The sequence below is a fragment of the Lissotriton vulgaris genome, chromosome 5 (assembly GCF_964263255.1).
Source record: "Lissotriton vulgaris chromosome 5, aLisVul1.2, whole genome shotgun sequence".
NCBI classification, from domain to species: Eukaryota; Metazoa; Chordata; class Amphibia; order Caudata; family Salamandridae; genus Lissotriton; species Lissotriton vulgaris.
Window position 1 is genome coordinate 529,187,957 of NC_141693.1, and position 20,418 is coordinate 529,208,374.

Below are 20,418 nucleotides of genomic sequence, written 5' to 3' on the forward strand. Positions count from 1 at the left end.
CACCAGGTGCAGGGTGTAAGGGTATTGTCAAGAAGAAGTACCTGGAATTGCTGGTTCTGTGGGAGCTGTACAGCTGAGGCTGATATCACGAAGATAGTTCCCAACTCCCCTACACCCCAAGACCCAGTCTAAGCTGGACTTTGAGGTACGGGGAAGGGAATGGGATAACAAACAAAAGAGACTGCCCACTCTGGTGTCTTCAACACTATCTTCAGTGTGCGAGGTCAAGGAAAAGCAGAGGTTAAGCAATCCTATCTAACCTCTACCTAACATAATACTCCGCCCAACCCTAAGCGTTACCTTAAACTGAGTGGGAATTAGCCTCCCCCTGTACTCGTTTTTAGTATCTTTTAATCTTGCAGGAAGCAGTGTACATGGAATATACCCAGTTGAGTATAACCTTGATATGTATTTTCTTTCTTATTCTTTGCAGATTGAACAAGATACTGTAGACTCTCCACGAACAAAGTTCTTGGCGGTAAGTACAAATATATATATATATATATATATATATATATATATATATATTCGATCACCTCCTGGAAGTCCTGAGCTGCAGAAAAAACCAGAGTCGAAGCCCCAATAACGTGCAGATGGGTTTATTAGGCACAAGGAATACTACCCAACGCGTTTCGAAGTCAGCCGACTTCTTGCTCACGGGTATATATATATACTTTTTTTTATCTACTTTGAGGTTTCCTTAGTAGAAAGAAATATTCAGTCTTTGTCTAGCTGGGCAGTATTTGTATGTCCAGAAAATGAGCTACGCAATTAGTATAACATTTAGTCTTTTATTCTTATGCAGGGAGAACTATCTGGTAAGTAGCTCGTAAAGAAACACCATATGTCTGACTAGGAATTGGAATTACGTTGAGCGTAGAAGTATTGAAATTTGAGCTAATACTGAGAGAAACTGTTGGAGTACTGAAAATAAACGTTTTCTCCTCACAAGTATGCTCCTTGAATGGTACAGAATGTCTGGCTGGGAAACAGCATACAAGCTCCAGAGTAACTGCAGTTCGTAAAAGGAAAATTCTTACCCAGATCCAAGAGAACTCTCACACTTGAAGGTAGAGAGAGTTATGGACATGAACTGCCTGACCGGAGCTTCGACAAGGAACTTCCTCGCAGGAAATTAAACACCCAGGAATGCAAGCGAAGGACTGCTCGAGAAAGCTGCAAGTCGGGAAATCTTCACGAAGTCCAGAAGTAATTTCTCAATGCGCTGACTGAAGAAATGCTGCTTCTCAGTCAATGAGACGGTTGAAGTGCGCAGTATTCTAAATGCTCGCGCTCCAAATACCAACTGTCAGAAAGGGTCAAAAGACTAGCACGCTAACCGCAAAACTCAAGAGCGTTCTTCCTGAAGGTCGTGTAGGCAATTTAGTAATGAGCAAATTTTGGCTAGTCTTTGGGTCCATCCCCATGGGGAATATGAAACTAAATATTTGATATTTTTTTATATTTATGGGGTTTGTATAGCGCAACTATCGCTCCGGAAGGAGCATCTTGGCGCTGAGCATGCAGAAGAACCAGTTCGGTGAGGCATGGATCAGATGGCTGCGAGAACTAATGAGTCGGGCTGTGGGAATATCCAGGTCTTCAGGAGTTTCCTAAAAAGACTTTCTGTAGGGGCGTGCCTGAGGTTGAAGGGGAGGCTGTTCCATGCCTTAGCCGCTAGGAATGAAAATTTTTTTCCTCCTTTCGTTTTTAACTTGATTCTAGGAACAGTGACCAGGTTGGCTCCTGATGACCTCAAGTAACGCGATGGGGTGTAGTGCAAAAAGCGCTTAGAGAGGTAGAAAGGGCCTGTATTCCTGGTGGCTTTGAAAACCGTGACGAGGAGTTTAAAGAGGATTCTTTTGTGGAGAGGCAGCCAGTGAAGGGTGTTAAGGGCTGCTGAGGCCGAAGACCTTCTTGGGAGTTTGAGAACGAGCCTGTCCGCCGCGTGTTGAACGCTTTGCAGTTTCTTGAGAGTGGACTTCTTTACTCCTGCCAAAAGGCCATTACAGTAATCTAGCCGGGATAGGATTAAGGCCACCACGACTGATTTCCTGGCTGAGATGGGAAGAAAGTCAAAGAATTTCTTCAACTGTCTAATAAGACTGAAACAGCACCCCGCAGTGATGCGCACATGGTCGTCAAAACTGAGGGACGAATCGAATTGGACACCCAGGTTGCGGGCCGAGGAAACCGCACTCGGCGGGGCTTCAGAGTTTTGAGGCCACCAATCTTTTGGGGAGAAGAGGATGTCTTTACCTAAGGGTATAATTTCCGTTTTGGCACTATATAGCAGGCAGCAGGCAGCGTGGTGTCCAGGGTTGAGGGCGAGGAGGGTGCTGGCATCGTAGCAGTGAAGTTTACAAGAGGCAGGGTAACTGGTGCTGGGTGCGGTATTGGGGTGGATGGATGCAGATGGACTTGCCTTCGGAGCACCAGTTGCATGACCGCTGAGCAAGGCCGCACAGAGTCTGCCATTAAGTAGTGCTGCCGGGGGGGGCTGGCCAGCTGGGAGGTGGGAAACGAGTAAAGGACACTGGAGCGGTGGGGACGCAGGGGATCACAGTGGCAATGAGGGTGACGACAGGGAAAAAGTAACTGAAAGAAAGCACAGGAAATACAAAGCCAAACAAAGAAAAGATAATAAAAAACAAATGTAGAAAAGCAACGGAGAAGAGCAGAAAGATGGACAGGAACTGCAGAAAAGAGGGATAGAAGGACAGTCAGAGCAGTGACACTCTACCACTGGACCACCAGGGATGAGGCGCAGGCAGGAGCCTGCGTGTGGGGAGGGACTCAAACACCTAAACTCTGGGTCAGAGGAATCAGCAGCAGCAGATTCGGACAGCTGCAGCAGCAACCAGATGCCACAGCATTGTAGGAAGAGCAAGTCCACAGAGGGATATTCCAGCGTACACCCAAAAGCAAACTAGCAGGTGGCAAGGAAAGGCAGCACCACCCAGCTGCCTCTTCCAATTTAACAATGGCAACCGTGTTCCCCAGTGAGTAATGGCAGATCAAGCTGCATACCCAAGCGTCTAGGCCTGAACCAGCCCCGTGCCGCTGGCACCCCCTGCCGCTAATGGCCAATCCCAGCAACCTGAGCCACTTAATGGAGTCTCCTACCAGTCTTGTGTGGTGCGCTCAGTGATGTAGGTCAGGGATTGCTCAGGACACGGTGTGATTTACCCACAGGTGCTAGGCCTGGGCTCCACTCGACCCCACTCAACCCCTGGACCTCCTCCGTTATGTTTCCCACCTTCTCCTCACCTGGACATTGACATCAGCACTCAATGCGCTGCACTCTCTCCAAGTCTGTGACTCAGTCAGCAGGAGTATCAGTCAGGTGGGATTTCACAAGCTTGAGTACAGCAGTCGACACCAAGTCCTCTGAGGAACCCTCCAATGCAGGTAACACAACAGGGCCCCCTGAGGAGTAAAAATGCACCGTTCCCGGCGCACAAGTTCGGCACAGCTCAGGGGCCTCACCCTCCACAGCGTCTGACCAGCACAACATCCCCCCGGCCTGTGATGCAGACAGGCGCAGCCCACAATTGGTAATATGCTCCGTGCACCCCAGTGTAGTGGTCGCACGTGGTATACCATGCAGAACTCCTTTAGTTGGTGGCATTCATAGATCCAAGAGGCGCCAGGCAGTCTTCGCACACAGGTCAGGAAAGTGTCTCAATGATGCAACGTGCCAGACTTCACCACCAGGTAAGGGCGATCGGCAACTCCTCAATGTCTACCGCCACGGGTCAGCAACTCCACAGAACCTCTGCCTCCCACTCCGGGTCACAGACGCAGGCCAAGCAAGGCCTCTGGGTCCTGGGGACTGTCCGTGCTTTAAGGTATTATCTGCCATTGTGTTGCAAGGAGGACGCTATGAAGAGTGATGCATCATTGTTTTTTCCCAGCGATGCGCCTCTTTTCAATTATGTAGCCCTGAATCTGCATTTTCTCTTCTCCTGGGTCTCTGGCTGGTCATCCTGACTTTTAGGGAATTTGGGGGGGTTGTTGATCTGTGATGCACTTGGCCCTGGCTGCTCCATTCTGCATTCCATTGTTTTTATTTTATTTTTTTAATTGGAAGTGGGCTTATAGGCTATTTTCGCCTCTAGAGGCAAAAAAAGTGACGTTGGCTGACTAGCGGAGTTTTTTTGCCACTAATTGGCCTTTAGTCACTTTTCTCTCTCTAACACCAATATTTTTATCTACTCAACGCTTGTGTTAGAGGCAGCTTTCACTGCGGCTAGCTGATACTATCGCCATGTAGCGATGTATTGTAAATACATCGCTAATAGGGCAATAGTTTTCGGCGATAGGCTGCATTAAGAAAACTGCTGCTAACTAAAGCTAGCGCTATTTAGCAGCAGTTCTTGTAAATATACCCCTAAATTGCTGAGTGACACAGCAAGTAGCGAAAAGCTAAACACTGCCTTCATAAGTATCTGCAAAACCTGTTCATTTTAACCAATGTTTTTGGGTAAACGTGCTGTTAAATGCACTACAGAGTCCCTTTTAGTGAGCCGAGCTGACCGGCAACATATTATTATCCAGTGCAGAATGAAGCTGGTAGTAGAACATATTCAAGATGTTTTTTAATCCCAGTCCAGAACATCTGGTAAGTTTACTATACCACAACACTAATTTCATCACTGCATAATATGAATTCATAAATCTTTTGATTTTAATCAAATTGCAGGTATAGTGTACTTATAGGGCCTTTCAGCCAGCACTCCACATCTGTTGGCCCGTTATTGTGTCGTCTCATTTGTCTACTGCCCGCTGCAGCATACAGCATGGGTCAGTGGGTAAGTATACTTCATCCATTGGCTAACTTCACTCTCAATTATGGCATTCTGCCCTTTCACAAGGAGGACATCCACATTCAAAATAGTACCCTTGAATACAAGCACAAATAAGGCTATTTCTGAGACCAGAAAGATATTTCTGCTATTAGCCAATGTTGTTTTTTTAATGCTTGTTCATTTTGCTTGGACATTTTAATTATTCCATCACTGTACTTCACTATAAGAAAAGCCATAAGTCTAAAAATTATTTTGGATAATTTGAAGCTGTACAGTTGTACCTGATCATTTCATAACATCAGATCCAGGGCTAAATGTTCAATTATGCCAAAGCTTAATGTATTTCTTTATGTAAAGCCAGATAAATGTGTTTAATGACCCAGCGCTCAAATTCCCTTAGAGAACATTAGGGCATATTTACGTGCACATTGCATCACTCTTGCACCACGCAACGTGGTGCAAGAGCGATGCAATAAAAAAATTAGATTTATGACATCACGCAAGGCCACCTTGCATGACCTGAGTGGCTTAATAAATCTTGAGTAAAGGAACCCAGCAAAAATTGCTGCGTTGCCTTACTCTGAGCAAGGAAGGCGGTCCATGGGTTTTGCATGGGTGTTCTCATGCAACATCCATGGATTTTGACGCATTCCCTGATTTACCAGAAGTGGTAGAGCTGGGCATGCACAAAAACCCAGCGCCCCCCAGGTAAAGTGTAACAAGGAGAAATATTTTTATTTCTCCTCTTTTTTCCTCTTTTTATGTGTACAGCATTCTGCACCACACATAGAAAGAGGAAAATTCCTTGGGTGATTGTTTTTGTGCAGTAAGGCCCTTCCTGCACAAAAACAATCCACCTTACAACGCAGCACCCTTGTCCCATTGTGGGAGAGTGCCCGCATTTGTGCTAGGCAGCCAAAATGGCACCTGCTTAGGGGAAAAAGCAGGAATGCACCATATTCTTTTATATACTCAGCTTTCCTGCTGTTTCCCTGTCACACAGTGCAGTGCAGCAAGGTGACCTGCTGCACTGCACAATCTCATAAAACTAGCCCTTTCTGTTTGCTGTTAAGGTTCACAAAGAGGGATATTTACAACAAAATGTCGGAGTGCGGTGTTACGCCAAAATATGTTGCGCTGTGCTCTGACACTTTTAAAACAATGGGATGTACAATATTTACTTAAAATACAGCTCATCCATGTGTTTCCCCTAGATCTGGCTCTAATAAATCTGCCTAGCGCCAGCTCAGGCCCCCTTGTGCCATGTTGCAAGGGCGCATGAACTGCAGGGGCGTTTATTTATGTGCAGGAAGGAAGACCTTCCTACACATAAACAATCTTGAAAGGCGATTTGCTCTTTCCATGTGTTCTGCAATATGCAGCACACATGGAAAGAGCAAAACACAAAGAGAAAATTAATGTTTTCTCCTTGTATCGCCAGTCTAAAACCAGGTATTTCCTGGTCTTAGTTTTTGGCACTGCCCCAGACTTGCAAATATGGGGCAGCTTCAAAAAGAAATGGGTGCTGCGGTAGAACGCCCACTGCAACATCCATTGCATGCCCCTTTCATGCTAAGTGAAGCGTGAAAGGGACCTTATTTACAAGGCGGTGTTAAACCACATTAAGTGGCTTAATGCCACCTTTTAATAAAGAGAACGAATATCGCCACCAGAACGTCGCTAAAGGTGAAGTTCTGGTGGTAATATCCCATTTAAATAGGCTCCATAGTTTCAGCACCTATTACCCAAACATACACTAATCAGTTTAAAAAATACCAATAAATGAAATATTATTTTTTGAAACACTTGTCAAAAGGATGAATAATTATCAGAATTCGGAATTAGTTGAATTTAAAGGGAAGTTGGAGATGATTTTGAAAAGAACAGATGTTTTACTGAAAACGAAGGCATCTCATTCCAAACATTCCCATTCAGTTCAAAAGAAACTTGGTGAAGCACTCAAATTAATACTAAATACACGCACAACAAATTAATTCATAAAATGATCCTTTGGCAATAAAACAAATATTTGATAAGAAACAACACGGCGTAACAGCCATGGTTGATGCTGGAAATATTTATTTCTTTTCCGCCTGCTAAGGTTTGCTTCTCACTCCAGGCTAAAAAAAAAAAACAGCACTGGACAGTAACCACTAGAATTCCTTTTTAACAACCACTTGCTAGTGCCTGCATTACAGCGACTATAAAAAGAATAATTTGTACTTGGTTGAAACCGATCCAGAAAAAAATGGTATACTTACAAGCTATAAATATAGCACATAATGATAAGAGAAAGTATCTTTTTTTTTTCAAATGGGGTTTGGACTTGTTTTTCTGAAAGGATGTACATTTTCATAAAGTTTTTTTGTTCCTATTTAATGCAGTCAAACGAGGTTTAATGAATCACAGATGTACTACTATAGCCAAATCACAAAATGTCAACAAAGCAGTCAAAACTGTATTTGCTTTAGGACTATGGCTTGAACAGGCAGTGCTCCAGCAGAGTGCATTTCTTATGTTGTATAGCAATTCATCTCTGCCAGGGGCAAATTTACAAGGGGATGTCGCCACCAGAACTTCATCTTTAGCGACGTTCTGGTGGCGATATTCCCGTCTCCATTTTAACAAAATGGCTTTAAGTCACTTTTTGTGTTTTAACTCTGGTTTTTAACCAGTTCGACGCTGATGACGGAACCGCTCCGTCATCAGCTACGGTTGGGCTGTGCTGATGACGGAGCGGTTCCGTCATGGCTCTGCCGCCGCGCCTGCCCGGCGCAGATTTCGCGCCTGCGCGGCACGTTCTATTGAGCGGGCGGGGCCATGACGGAACCGCTCCATCACAAGCACAGCCCAACCGCGGCTGGTGACGGAGCGGTTCTGTCACCAGCATGCGGCCTCCCCGCCCGCTTAGCGCTGTGGCGGAATAGCCGCCGCAGCAATGTGGTTAAATAAGGTCCCTTTACACACATCACGTAGCGTCTTAGCGTGAAAGGGGCATGCAATGGATGTTGTTTTGGGCGTTTCAAAGCAACACCCTTTCCTTTTGCCGCTACCCCCGGTTTACAACGAGGTATAATCTAAGGCAGCGCCAAAAACTAACACCATGCAAGAGCAGCGTTACAATGGCGAAATGAAGAGAAATACTTTTATTTCTCCTCATTTTTGAGTTTTCTATGTGTGCTGCATTTTTTAGCACACAAGGAAGTTACAAATCACCCTTAGTGATTATTTATGTGCAGGAAAGGACACCTTCCTGCACATAAACAATCATTACCTGCAGCTCAGGTACCCGTGCAATATGGTGCAATGGTGCCTGCATTGGTGCTAAGTAGCTAAATTTAGCACCAGTGCTAGAGAAAGCACTGGGGTGTTCCTTATTCTTGTGAATACTGCGCATCTCTGTGTTTTGAAAATGTCAGAGTGTGGTGCTGCCAACTTTGGCGCAGCTCCGCACGCCGACATTTTCTCGTAAATATACCACCCAGTGTCTGGTTTGACCTAAATGCCAATTGTTTCTGACTGTTGTTGTTGTCTATTGTTGTTCTAGGGGATATCTATTGAAACCAATAGATAGCGCTTTAGAATAGTCAAATCAGACCTATTTCCACAAGGATGCCACAACTATACACTGTTTGCAAATAGTTTTTTATAATGTTATGTTTAAAACAGCTACTGCAAAATTAAAGTAATTCATGGATGTCTGCTGGGCTACAAGGCCAGGTGGTGCAGAAGTGACTTGAAGAACCCTTAAATGTCAATGACATCTCAAGTTTGACTCTTTGGGAATTGTTTGCTAAGATTTTACAGGTGAGCTGAGGTTTGCTTTTCTAACTGCTGTTATTTCACAGTATACTAGATCGTGTCCATTTGTAACTGATCTGTATATAGTGCCTCATTATGATGGTGGTCGGACTTTCGCCCGACTGCCATCATATCAGGGATGATAATGCCTGACTTGCTGTCGGCAGTCCCACCATTGGAATTACAATGCAACCGCCTTGAAAGTGGTCCCAAAATGTATTTTTTGTATGGGGGCATGTGCTGCGGGCTGCAGCACATACCGCAGTACAAAGAATACACTTTTTGCATATTCCTGCACTATAAGGCAGGCACCACGTGGTGCCTGCCACATGGTGCTGGGATATGTTGGGGGCAACATTGATTCCCCTGAGGAGCCACGTCAGAGGGTCAGGGAGGAGGGGGGCCTGCTATGGGCCCCCAAAGCCCCTTTCTGCCTGCCTTTTCATGGTGAGTAACCCACCATGAAACGCCCGGCGGGAAGGAACATTGTAATCCCTACGGCAATGCCAGCCAGGCACCGCCACTATTGTAGGAAATACAAGTCTCTCACACCGGAGCCTGTTGGGACTATGGCGGTCTGTCTCTCCGACCAGCAGCCACCTACTCACCATCCTAATGTGGCAGGCGGGAATCACCATTATGATGGCGGTGGGACCACCAGCGACGGGCTGTTGGTGGTGTTCCCACCTTCATCGTAATCAGGCCCTAAGTTATTATCCTATTTTTACCTTTCTTTTTCTTTCTTTCTTTCCACACAGCACCAGACATCGACCACCCCAACCTTGATGCAGAGGATATTTCTGTAAGTAGCCATCCTTCACTCTAGTTCTGATGAATCTGCCAAACATTCATTGGTAGAGAAATATGTTGACCTTTGATAAAATTAGCTAAATACATGCCTTGTTTTGAAACCTAAGTGCAGAACCTCTCAATCCAATAAAAATGCTATTTGGATATTTCTGGCATATTTTTAGCCTTGTGGTAACACCCTGTCACCTCAGACGTGTATGAGTGTTATGTCCTTCATTTTGTCTACATTAATTTAGTCTGTAACTTACACATTTGACCATGTATCGTGAAGCACTTGCTGTATTGGGGAAGCTTGCACTTGTGCCTTGTGTGCAGGTGGGTGTCATCAGCTCCATGTCATTCGGTTGCCTATTTTGTATTGATTGTCATGCCATAGTTTTCTACATTTTTCGTACACGTGCCCCTGTGTGCTCTTTTTGCTTTGTTCTGACTCTGCTCTGAATAAAAGCTAGAATTTCACCCAGGGGTGTGTGTGGGGTCTCCATTTGACTCTGTGCATTGCAGTCTGGGTATTTTGAGGGGTGGGTATGCTTTAGAGTGTGCATGTCCCTTTGTGAATGTGTGGTTAAATATTTCCAGTATTTTGTGATACTTCTGTTCTTTGATTACTTTCTTGGCTGACCACGCTCAAGAAAATGATATTCTAATCATAATACTTGATCTCCATTTAGTACTGGAAAAGATTATTTATGGAAATCTCAATTCTTGCCTGTATGTTGAATTTGTAAATCACCTTCTGGTGCTGAATACATTGATCTTTATAACCCAAATCTCGCATGACCATAGAAGTTTTCGGCAATTTAGCCCTTATTGTATTAGCCTATTTTAACCAAAATCAAAAAGAATTTCATAAACCAGTCCTTGAAAGTGTATGACCATCTATGGGTGTAAATACATAACTATCAGGCGTTAACAAAAGTTACACATTTCCAGGACCACTCCTGAAAAATATTTGTGAACTACTATTTCCTACAATTGAGAGGCAATTCCAGATGAGCAATTGTAAATATTGTAGGCTTAACAATGGAAATTCTTTGCTTTTCTCAATAGGCAAATTCTTTGCTTTTCTCAATAGGGAAACTATTTTACCCATGAAGAAACCCATTCCTCTACGTGCTTATCAATTTAGGGTGTTCCCTTCTGCTTGCTCCTGGACAGAGACTGAGGGGCATATTATCAACGATTTGCGATAATTAACGCTTAGCGCTGTTTTTTTTATCGCTGGATGTCCTCGCCTTGATAGTGCTGTATTATCAATGCGTATCGCAAAGGCGATAGGTAATTCAGAGATAGCATGTAAAACCAGTAATTGCGTGAGAATTCCAGCAATAAATCAACTGCGCTGATGAAAAGCTTGCTAATAGACAAGTGTGTAATTAACCTAAAAATCCACCTCCCATTGACAAGATGGTTAAGTCAAGTTTTTTTCAGGTGTTAACTTTCAGCGATAAGCGTGGTTGGCGCAAGTTTTCTTATTGCTTCGCGGCATTGATAATAGAGGGAAGTTGTGTTTGCGACTGTTTCAATGGAGTTTAAGTCAGGAATGCCTACTTTGCATGTCATTAGCGATATATATCACTGACATGCAAAGCGAAAAGGAAAACGGCTGTTATCGTCCGAAAACAAGCGCTAAAGCTTGTTAGCGAGTCCTTGTTAATGGTGCGATATATAAATCGCCGCTTTATCGCCGGTAAGTGCAACTAAACTAGCGAAAACGTGCTTGATAATATGCCCCTTAGTACTCCCATAGTCAAGAATATTTTTCCAAAATTGTCCAGGCTGGGAAGGGATTGGAGATGAGTTTGTGAGCATGCTCAAACGCACATGGTATTCCAGCCCTGGAAGGTACCCTGCCAACCCACTCTCCCAAACGGCAAGCACATTTACTCACACAAGCTTCTTTGTTTAGCTAACTCATTTCACAACTGCAAACCAGCTTTTCAGAATCCCATAAGTGGTTTTACACTCAAAATACTATTTGTGTGTAAGCCAAACTTAATGAAATGGCTTCTCTGTGTTTTTCTAAGCACACAGAAACCTCCCATGAGAGGTAAGGGCTATTTTTTAAGCAGAATAAGAAACAGACAGGGTGATTCTCTTGAACCTAGCAACCAGTTACATAATCGATGTATTCCTGTCCAAGTGTCTAGGTTATTCGTGGGTGGGCTGCAGCCAACTGTTCAATGCATCACTTCCTGCAGTGGGGTTAATATATTGTAAACAAAAAATTGAACTGACTATGCCGTTTACGGTGCATCACGGCAGGTGGTGGTAATAAATATTCATTGACGAGAAACAACTGTGTACTTCAAAAATACAAGATGTGTTTAGCTGAACGGCGCAGTGATGTCATATGGTTCCCAAAACTCATTGTAGAGCAATGTTTATTGTACAGCTGGCACGCACCAAAACACCAAGTGCTGTAAGGTGATTGTGGAAAACCTTTTAAACAACAACTTGGTTAACATCTGGTTCGCATTGCTAAATGTCGCAACGCATTCCAGATAGAAAAAATGCACATTCCTTTGGTAGACTCATTTCAGTTCGGTGACTACCCGAGGAAACATTTACTTCCTGTGACAAAGGGCTTTGCTCCTTGTAAAAGGAGTAATCCATTTAAGTCATGCCTATGTACAGTGACACATTCTTCGTTTTTTGTGAACTTTTGTAACTTCACTAGCTTGCTGGGAAGTAGGGATGGGCCCCTCTGTTACGGTGCTTCAAAGACTGGCCTGTGGACAAGTTCTCATTTTAAATTTCATCGCGAGGCAAAAGCTTTCTGCTAGTAAATAATAAATGAATTGACTTTCACTCAAGGAATACCATGGTTGATAGAAATGCCTGTTTCGGTGTGTCCTTTATTTTCACAAAAGCATATTCAATCGAAAAACAGACGACGCAAATAAAACATTCATAAATCTATGAAGAAACTGTTGCATTCATGGGCACGTGCACATATTGTCCTCACCTTTTGAAAAAGTATAAAATAATTTTAAAGAAAAGCTCTTAAAGGCACCTCACTTCATTATAAGGGCCGACTGACATTTGCAGAGTGGGGGCCTCATTTATGAAAAGTGACGCATCGCTGCGAGAAAACAGCGATGCGTCACTTTTCATTGCGACCTCCTTGCGACCCCAATGATGCGTCATATTTACAATATGACGCATCATTGCGCAAGGAATTATTATTTCTGACGTATCTGTAAGCGCAAAAGTGACGCATTGCTGGAGTGTGTCACAAAAGTGACGCAACTCCAGCAATGCGTCCTTTCACATGGGGAAAGCCCCATGTGAAAGGGCTTGCGTTAGTCTTATGCCTGCTGTGAGGCAGGCGCAAGATTTGACGCAACAGCGTCCTAAAAAACACGCAGTGAAATCTCATAGATTTCACTGCGTCACTATTATGAGGCTTTTTGCGGGGGAACGCCCCCTCTGCATACATTATACCTGACGCAGGTATAATGTAGCGCAGGAGTTTACAAAGTGATGCATCTGCTTAGATGCATCACTTTGTAAATAGTGCGCAACAGGAGGCAGTTTTACGCCACCGATGGGTCACAAAAAGTGACGCACCGGCGGCGTAAAAGTGACGCACGGCCTCATAAATGAGGCCCCGGTTATTTAACAGCAGTTAACCTCTGCACAGATCTTCAGTCACTGTTATTGCCCTGAACAGAGAATAAGAGTTAATTAGAATATTTAGTGCCTAGATTGACCAATCAGAATGCTCACACTGGGCCCGATTCACAGAATGAATTTAAGACTCAATCCTAAACTTACTACTATTTTGGCATTCACAGAATGAATTTACTACTTTTGGTATTCACAGAAGTTAGGATTTTGTCTTAAGACAGACTTAAGACTGACTTAAGACAGATTTAAGACAGACTTAAGACAAAATCCTAACTTCTGTGAATACCAAAAGTAGTAAGTTCATTCTGTGAATGCCAAAAGTAGTAAGTGCATTCTGTGAATACCAAAATAGTAGTAAGTTTAGGATTGAGTCTTAAGTTCACTCTGTGAATCGGGCCGAGTGAGTATTAAGCTTGGTCCCTTTACCTGCAAGTACAGAGTCTAATTTGGCAGGCAGGTTATGTTATGTTATGTTATGTTATGTTATGTTATGTTATGTTATGTTATGTTATGTTATGTTATGTTAAAGAGATTTATATAGCGCATGGCTACCCCAGCAACTGGGCGTCCCAGCGCTAGCAGATCGGGCGACAGAGGTAAAATTCAGAGCTAGGGAAAGGACAGCCCAGGATGTCCAGTACAGGAGTAAGGGGGCAAGAGCGCCCCAGCTAGATGGAAGCAAATAGCCAGGTTTTATTCTGTTTTCTGAAAGGCAAGTAATCTTGGGTGCAGCGGGCCAAGATTGGGATAGAATTCCAGAGGGCAGGAGCCAGAGACCTGAGAGAGTGTCTGCCCGCTCTGCTCCTGCGTACCCTGGGAATGCAGGCCAAGTGTGAATCAGCAGAGCACAGAACCTGTGTTGGTACATTCAATAAGCAAAGGCCCTGTAGAATCTGGGGGCCCTGATTGAACAGGATCTTATGAAGGATACAGAGAGTTTTAAAATGGATTATCCGTTCGATCCGGAGCCAGTGTAGACGGTGCAAGAGATGAGAGGTATGGCAGTATTTAGGAAGGGCAAACAGAGTGCGGACGGAAGCATTCTGGGCCCGTTGCAATCTCTTTGTGACCGTTTTATTGGTACCCAGTAAAAGTCTGTTAAAGTAGTCCAGACTAGACAAGACTACTGATTGAATTATCACCTGACGGATGGGAGCAGCAAAGAATCCTAAGATGGGTTTCAACCCACGTAAGTGGCCAAAGCAAGTGCCAGTCACTTTTTTGGCATGCAGTTCAAAGGACAGGGAATTATCCATTAGGACCCCTTAATTCTTTACTGAGTTTTTGGGCTGGGGGAGAGGACCCAGCGCAGTGAGCCAATTGGTAGACCCATTTGTGTGAGTCTCTCCCTAACAGGTGCACCTCTATTTTAAAGGAGTTAAGTTGGAGGTAGTTTTCCGCCAGCCATTCTGAGATTGCCAAGATATCCTCCTGGAACCTAAGTTTGTCTTGGCCGGGGTTTTTGGAAAAGGGGAATAGCAGCTGCGTGTCGTCCGCAAAGGATAGCATATTAATCCCCCGGGCCTTGGCCAGAAGGGCCAAAGAGCAGACGTACACTTTAAAAAGTGTAGGGCTCAGCCCAAAACCTTGTGGGACACTGCAATTGAGGGGATGGGGAGGGGATGGGTATTGGATTGATACAGGGGGCATGGATCTGGAAGGAGCGTTCAGACTACTACAGGTACTAATAGGCTGTATCTCACTCACGTGACCACGTGTTAACACTTATTATTTGCTCTTTCCGTTGCCATCTCTGCTTCAGGCCATATTTGTAGAGCATGCATTTAACAGGAATTAATGTTATCAGCAGATAGGTCGACAGCTGTAAACACACTTAGCAAAGTGCCCTGAAACTTAAATAATTCAGTGGCCAGGCCTTTTTAGGTGGTAATGCGCATGACTTCACTTCAAACAATACTCAATGGGGGATATTCACAAGGAAGTGAGAGAGGCGTTAGCCTTCATGGCTTAACACCTCTCTCCGCCACTTCACAAACGCAAGGCTGCACCATATTCACATGGACATGGTTCAGCCTTGCTTTTCCCCCTGCAATGGTGCTATGTTTCACAACTTAGCGCCAACGCAGGCAACCTTGCACCAGACTGCAAGGGTTTCTGCAAGCAGGGAAGTTTGTTTATGTACAGGAAGGTGTCCCTTCCTGCACATAAACAAACCTAAAATGCAAGTTTGTAACTTACACATGTGCTGCTTTATGCAGGACACATGTAAGTTACAAAACAGCATGTTTAAAAAAAGGGTGACCATCCTGTACATTAATAAACCATGGCATTTTGCATTTTCCAAGTGTGCTGCACAAGGCAGCACACAAGGAAAATGCAAAAATGAGGAGAAATTAAGCATTTCTCCTCGTATCGCCAACTTAAAACCAGAGTGTTCCTGGTCTTAAGTTTGGCGTTACCTCCTATTTATGCTGCCCTTGTGAATAAGGGGCAGCGTAAATATCAATGGGTGTTGCGGCGGAACGCCCACCACAACAACCACTACACGCCCCTTGCACGCTAAACACCGCTTGAAAAGGAGCCTATTCACAAGGCAGCGTTAAGCCACATTAAGTGGCTTAACGCTGCCTTGTGAATGAGGAGAGGCCCCTATCGCCATCACGTCACTGAAAGTGACATTGTGGTGGCGATAGGGGCATGTGAATATGCCCTAATGTCTTTGTGTTTCTATGACATTACTAATATCAAAAAAGAGCTGACTCTAATCAGTAAGGCTGAGCACTTAGAACAATATAACAAGGGGATATGACTAAACTGATATAGTAGTCTAAACAATAAATGACTCAAACGGAAGAACAACTAATTTCGACCGGAGATTTGCTACTTTAATAGCTATTTATTCATTTTTAATGTAAAAAATGCAATACATGAATTCTAAACAAATTACATACATTAAATAAAGGTGATTTGGACACAACACAGTAAAAGATAATACATACACATGTACACTAGTCAGACATCTCACAGTCATTCAGTTCACATGCATACACTCATACAAGACTCGACACAACCTAAGGTAACGGATGTGCCAGTATAAAGAAGTGAAACAAAATAGGACTGCTCTGTAAATCAAACAAATGTTACAAAAATATTTTCTCAAAGGGAAAAGTACACTCCGATAATTTAGTAACAATGACAATTGTCAACACATATTTCATCAACAATGTATACAATAAAACTCGAGTGAAGTATCACTCAACACTTGGGTTTATATAAGAGCAACTCCTTAGACAGAGGCCTACGCGTTTCGAATCCCTACAGATCACAGATGGGATTCTCCTCAGGGCCAGAAAGTTTCTGAAAAACAGAAGACAAAGTCTACATGTCAGCCTATTCCGAACATTCAAGAAAACAAATGAGTGAAGACCAACATTTTTCCAAACAGCTTACCCTTCTGGTATGTAGGACGAAAAAAGGTGTTGTGTGACAGAATCCTGCAAGGATAGAAAAAGATGGAGAAAGATAATTTGGACTTACTCTAGAAAAAGAGGGTGGGTGTACTGAAATGAAGAGGAGTCAAAATTACCTATCAATGAAAGCAGTGGGTCCACGGCGGAGCCATATATTTTGTGAAGGGCGGGGACCAGGGACTATATTTTACTGGAAAGGATGGTTCAAAAACGGATCAACAGGCAGCTTTTTTCACGTACTGAAATCATGAGACAAATATTTCAGTTAAAGTAGGAAAACCCAGGAGAGGGCAACCTCTTATATAAGAAGGTAAAACATCCGTATGTCTTACCGGAGAGACTTGTCAGTGGTCTTTTTTATGCGTAGTTGATCAGTCCGAGAATGCTGGTCGTTTGATCGAATCCACGGTATCAGGGTAATCGAGTGGACATCATTCTTAGAAAAAAGTTCCTAAAATACCAATTAGACATCACTTAGCCATAATGTTAACACAATGCGGAAAAAAGGAACTTGAGCTAGTTAACGGTGTACCTAGTTGGCGTGGTCCGGTGCACTGAGCCGGTTGACATGCGCAGAAGCGAGGGTTTTCGGAATCTGACAGATCACAAACTGTGTGGTGAACTGTTGGTGTCAGAGGGGCATAAAAGACACGCATTACTGACAGGAAATGTACAAACAGTAAAGAAAGAGACATCTGTTCTGGGACCAGCGAGTAAGTATCTTACGGGAAAAGAGCGTCTCGAGCAGCGTATCCCGGACAGTGTTCTTGGGCAGCTTTGATAGAGCACTAGTCTCCCGCGCAGGCGCCGTGGGTGAATGCCAATAGCCAATGGAATCCCTGGGTTATATGCAACCCGGTTCAGTGAAAGACCGCCCATAGGCGGGGGTGGTGTAAAAATTCTTAAAGATACAACGTGTCTTATATATTTAACATGCAGGATACATGAGTCTTAAGCCCAAATAATAAAGGGCAAGTCCTTCTCGGTAGCGGCTACTGAAAAACGGTGGGGTATTTCAAAGTTTATAAATCTCAGATAATTCATTTAGACCTATAACAGCGGTATTAAATTTAACAATGAGGAGTGCTTCCCTTTTAGATAGTTTGGAATCCCAGTCTCCTCCACGGGGATCACGTTCCACTTTTGAAATAATGATCCATTTCAAATCTTTGATCTGGTGATTTAGTCTATTCCAGTGGTTTACAAGAGGTGCTGTCTCAACTCTATTCTTTAACCTCGACTTGTGCTGGGAGATTCTCTGGCGGACCTCTTGATTAGTTTTTCCAATGTATAAGAGTCCACATGGACATAGGATCCCGTAAATAACGTATTTGGACTTGCAATTGCTAAATGTTTCGTGTTTCCACGAAACACCTTTGTGTTGAAACAAAAGAGGTTTCTCTGTTTCAACACAAAGGTGTTTCGAGGAAACACGAAACATTTAGCAATTGCAAGTCCAAATTCGTTATTTACGGGAGCCTATGTCCATGTGGACTCTTATACATTGGAAAAACTAATCAAGAGGTCCGCCAGAGAATCTCCCAGCACAAGTCGAGGTTAAAGAATAGAGTTGAGACAGCACCTCTGGTAAACCATTGGAACAGACTAAATCACCAGATCAAAGATTTGAAATGGACCATTATTTCAAAAGTGGAACGTGATCCCCGTGGAGGAGACTGGGATTCCAAACTATCTAAAAGGGAAGCACTCCTCATTGTTAAATTGAATACCGCCGTTATAGGTCTAAATGAATTATCTGAGATTTATAAACTTCGAAATACCCCCCCGTTTTTCAGTAGCCGCTACCCAGAAGGACTTGCCCTTTATTATTTGGGCTTAAGACTCGTGTATCCTGCATGTTAAATATATAAGACACGTTGTGTCTTTAAGAATTTTCACACCACCCCCGCCTATGGGCGGTCTTTCACTGCACCGGGTTGCATATAACCTAGGGATTCCATTGGCTATTGGCATTCACCCACGGCGCCTGCGCGGGAGACTAGTGTTCTATCAACGCTGCCAGAGAACGCTGTCCGGCATACGCTGCTCGAGACGCTCTTTTCTGGTAAGATACTTACTCGCTGGTCCCAGAACAGATGCTTCTTTCTTTACTGTTTGGACATTTCCTGTCTGTAATGCGTGTCTTTTATGCCCCTCTGACACCAACAGTTCACCAAGCAGTTTGTGATCTGTCAGATTCCGAAAACCCTCGCTTCTGCGCATGTCAACCGGCTCAGTGCACCGGACCACTCCAACTAGGTACACCGTTAACTAGCTTAAGTTCCTTTTTTCCGCATTGTGTTAACATTATGGCTAAGTGATGTCTAATCGTTTTTTTAGGAACTTTTTTCTAAAAACGATGTACACTCGATTACCCTGATACCGTGGATTCGATCAAACGACTAGCATTCTCGGACTGATCAACTACGCATAAAAAAGACCACTGACAAGTCTCTCCGGTAAGACATACGGTATACAACCTTTACAACAAAACTTTTACAACGCACTACCATTACAACGCAGTCATTACAACGCAAACCATTACAACGCATTGCGCTGGGGGGCGCTCTAGGATAGGGAATAAGTTTAATTTACTATCCAACACTTTCCCTAGTGTCTACGGGGACTGGAGTTGGAATAGTAAAGTAAACTTTTCACTATCCAGCACCCCAAAGCGCTATGCGTTGTAAAGGCATGCGCTGTAAAAACCGCGTTGTAAAGGCCTGCGTGGTAAAAGTATGCGTTGTAACATCATACATCCAAGACATACGGATGTTTTACCTTCTTATATAAGAGGTTGCCCTCTCCTGGGTTTTCCTACTTTAACTGAAATATTTGTCTCATGATTTCAGTACGTGAAAAAAGCTGCCTGTTGATCCATTTTTGAACCATCCTTTCCAGTAAAAGATAGCCCCTGGTCCCCGCCCTTCACAAAATATATGGCTTCGCCGTGGACCCACTGCTTTCATTGATAGGTAATTTTGACTCCCCTTCATTTCAGTACACCGACCCTCTTTTTCTAGAGTAGGTCCAAATTATCTTTCTCCATCTTTTTGCTATCCTTGCAGGATTCTGTCACACAACACCTTTTTTCGTCCTACATACCAGAAGGGTAAGTTGTTTGGAATAATGTTGGTCTTCACTCATTTGTTTTCTTGAATGTTCGGAATAGGCTGACATGTAGACTTTGTATTCTGTTTTTCAGAAACTTTCTGGGCCTGAGGAGAATCCCATCTGTAATCTGTAGGGATTCGAAACGCGTAGGCCTCTGTCTAAGGAGTTGCTCTTATATAAACCCAAGTGTTGAGTGATACTTCACTCGAGTTTTATTGTACACATTGTTGATGAAATATGTGTTGACAATTGTCATTGTTACTAAATTATCGGAGTGTACTTTTCCCTTTGAGAAAATATTTTTGTAACATTTGTTTGATTTACAGAGCAGTCCTATTTTGTTTCACTTCTTTATACTGGCACATCCGTTACCTTAGGTTGTGTCGAGTCTTGTATGAGTGTATGCATGTGAACTGAATGACTGTGATATGTCAGACTAGTGTAAATGTGTATGTATTATCTTTTATTGTGTTGTGTCCAAATCACCTTTATTTAATGTATGTAATTTGTTTGGAATTCATGTGTTGCATTTTTTACATTAAACGTTAATAAATAGCTATTAAAGTAGCAAATCTCTGGTCGAAATTAGTTGTTCTTCCGTTTGAATCATTTATTGTTTTGACAACTATATCAGTTTAGGCATATCGCCTTGTTGTCTTGTTCTATGACATTACAGCCATCCCTGGCTTGTTGCTTGTCTCTATGGATATACTCATGTTAGGAATGTATAATAAATGTTGTCTGTTAAATGTTAAATGTAACCAGTGCTTTAAATGAGCCTGTACAGTCCAGTACTGAGTACCAGCACTTTTTTTATT